The following is a 3549-nucleotide window of genomic DNA, read 5'->3' as shown; positions in this document are numbered from 1 at the left end:
TTTGAACTGAAAAACTCTCAATGACCGAAACCGGTACTAAAATGTTTTTCATGATAAAATTATTTTAGCATTTTCTACCTCGACTTTTTTTCCATATATATATATATATATAATATTTATATATGCATACATACACACATAACAGGTTTCTTTCAATTTTTGTTCTGTAAATTCCCTCACAAAGCATTGGTTGAGCCAAGGGCTTTAAAGTAGAATATATTTTACCCAAGATGCTGCACAGTAAGATTGAACCTGTATCCACATGGTCGAGAAGCAAATTTCTTAACCATCCAACCATGTCATCATGAGAAATGAAACACCAACAACCATCAAAGGTCAAGACTGATCACAGCTTCTGATGACCATTTAAGCAATGTTTAGATAAGATTACAGCAGTTAGGGGACAAGGCAGGGCACACCCTCTCCCTGCCACCCAACAAAAAAAGAATCACAAAAATAAACCCGTAAAGCAGTTCTCAAACCCTTTTTTGCCTGTGGACCCCTTTGATTTTTGTTTTACTCTATTGGACCCTCATAGCCCTTACAAGTATATAAAAAGAAATCCTACAGTATTTTTATAATTAAATATTATTAGGAATTATATAAAAATCATTCTTAGGAATAAAAATTATCATTAGGAATTGAATAAAAAGTTTTTATATTTTTGCATATTGTAAAAATATAAGCAATTAAACAAAAAAAAATCTTATGTGGGCCCCTTAATGTTCATGTGGGCCCTGATTGAGAACCACTGCTATAAAGAAACCAGCAAAGATATAACATACCGTTTTGCACAATCCTATTTAACATGTTTTGGGTACATTATTTACATTTGACGGATATTTGTCCCCATCTTGTTTGTTGTTAACACGACGTTTCAGTTGATATACCCTCCAGCCTTCATCAGGTGTCTTGAGGAAATTTCGAACCTGGGTTCTCATTCCTAAGGTATTTTTCGATGTTATTATTATTATTATTATTCGGGTCACTGCCTGGAATCAAACTTGGAATCTTGGGATTATATGCCCATGGGCATATGGCATAGTGGTTAAGAGCGCGGGCTATTAACCCCAAGATTCTGAGTTCGATTCCAAGCAGTGACCTGAATAATAATAATAATAACAACATCGAAAACTACCTTAGGAATGAGAACCCAGGTTTGAAATTTCCCCAAGACACCTGATGAAGGCTGGAGGGTATACCAGCTGAAACGTTGTGTTAACAACAAACAAGATGAGGACAAATATCTGTCAAATGTAAATAATTCCTCATCTCTTAAATATAGAACTGTATGCTTTGGGTACATTTGGACATGGAAAGACAATATGCTGCACTAATTGTTCCGAGAGAAGTAATTTTCCTTTTAGGACAACACTGCCAAGTGTGATGTGTTTACACTCTTATCGTCTTGAAGGAGAATTGCCTTGTGCATTGTCTTTCCCTGTTTGAATGCATTTGAACAGATTAACCCTCTCAGACCTGGGACCCTGTGTATCACTTTGCGCTCCATCTGGGCTCTTGAGCAAATGAAATAAATAGTTGCATATACAGCTCATGAATAATGATTGCGAGCAAAGTGACAAACAGAATTGACTGCATTTGCCTCATCCATGTGAGTTGTTCATTACCGCTTTACCAGGAATCCAGATGAGGTTTAACGTATCCCTGCCGTAGCAGTAACACAGTGTGACAGAGTGAAATATGGAGATTTTACTCAATAATGCTTAGTACAAGTCTAATTAAAAAAATAGAATTGTTTCAAATTTTGCCACAAGGCCAACAGTTTTGAGGGGAGCGGAAGGTAGAGGATTACATAATTACATAACCCGGTAATTGACACGTAATTTATTTTATAGACAACCAAAAGGATGAAAGACAAAGTTGGCTTTGGCAGCAGCATTTGAACTCAAAACATAAAGAGCCAGAAAAAATATCATTAACCATTTTGTCCAACACGTCAATGATTTTCCCAACTTACCACCTTAATAATAATAATAATAATAATAATGGTAATAATAATGATAATAATAATCCTTTCTACTGGAAGCACAAGGCCTCAAATTTGGGGGGAAGGAATTAAGTCAATTACATCGACCCCCAGAGCATAACTGGTACTTAATTTATCAACCCCAAAAGGATGAAAGGCAAAGTCGACCTCGGCAGAATTTGAACACAGAATGTAGCAACAGACAAAATACAGCTAAGCATTTCGCCCGGCGTGCTAACAATTCTGCCAGTTTGCCGCCTTAAATAATAATAAGTGTTTCTAATTTTAGGTGCAAGATCAGCAATTTTTAAGCAGAGGGGCTTAGTCAATTACATCAATCCCAGGACTCAACTGGTACTTTAGCTTATTGATCACCAAAAGCGAAGTTCACCTCAATGGGATTTGAACTCTTGAACGTAAAAGAACCAGAGCAAACGCCTGAACGTATCAAAAAAACACAAATCCAAAACCTGTTGCTTACCTTCAAACAATTCTTCAACTGTGACTTGGTGGGTAAAACTTGATGCCCCACTGCTACTCAAGTTGCTTACAGCATGGGATGAAGGGGCCACAGCAATCTGCACTTTAGGGGAGGCGATTGATTGGGTTTTCATGTCCCCCGTTTGGCTGTCAAATTTATAAGGAGCTGACTCTGTGCTCCCTATGTTCAGCATCTGTTTTAATGCAGCTGTCCCCTCCTGAAAGAACAACCATTTAAGGGTTAATGGTACATGTGGGGTACCCTAGATGTCACAGACATTTAGGGGTTAATGGTACTAGTGGGGTACCTTAGTACATGTAACAAACATTTAAAGGACAAAAAGACAGCCAGTCAACTACAGTTAAAACACATCTGCAATAAAGTAGGAAAGTATACTAGTCCTTATATATTTAATGTCCTTATATATTTAATACTCAATATTTCATATATTCAATAAGACATTCAATACTTCATTTCATTTTACTATACATATTATATATTCCGTATTCTATATCCCACATTAATTTTATAAGAATATAAATAAAACATAAAAAACAGAGTTGGAACTCTTTTAAATAATATATATTTAGGAAGGGCATCCAGCTGTAGAAACTCTGCCAAATCAGATTGGAGGCTGGCGTTGCCATCCGGTTTCACCAGTCCTCAGTCAAATCGTCCAACCCATGCTAGCATGGCGGGCGGACGTTAAACGATGATGATGATGATGATATACAACAGGCTTCTTTCAGCCTCCGTCCACCAAATCCACCCACAAGGCTTTGGTCGGCCCGAGGCTATAGTAGAAGACACTTGCCCAAGGTGCCACGCAGTGGGACTGAACCCAGAACCATGTGGTTGATAAGCATACTACTTACCACACAGCCACTCCTGTGCCTATATGGGAAACTTTAGATTTTGTACTTGAGACTCAAATTCAAAACCCATAAAATATTAATTTTCGTACAGATCACCTTTTCATTCGGAAAATATATTTAATCATTTATTGAAAGTTCTTTTTTTTTTTTTTTGTTTTCAAGTTCTGGTACCAAACACACACACACACGTTTGTCGAGTTTGTAAC

The sequence above is a fragment of the Octopus bimaculoides genome, chromosome 26, assembly GCF_001194135.2.
Source record: "Octopus bimaculoides isolate UCB-OBI-ISO-001 chromosome 26, ASM119413v2, whole genome shotgun sequence".
In the NCBI taxonomy this organism is placed as follows: Eukaryota; Metazoa; Mollusca; class Cephalopoda; order Octopoda; family Octopodidae; genus Octopus; species Octopus bimaculoides.
This window is presented reverse-complemented; position numbering follows the sequence as displayed.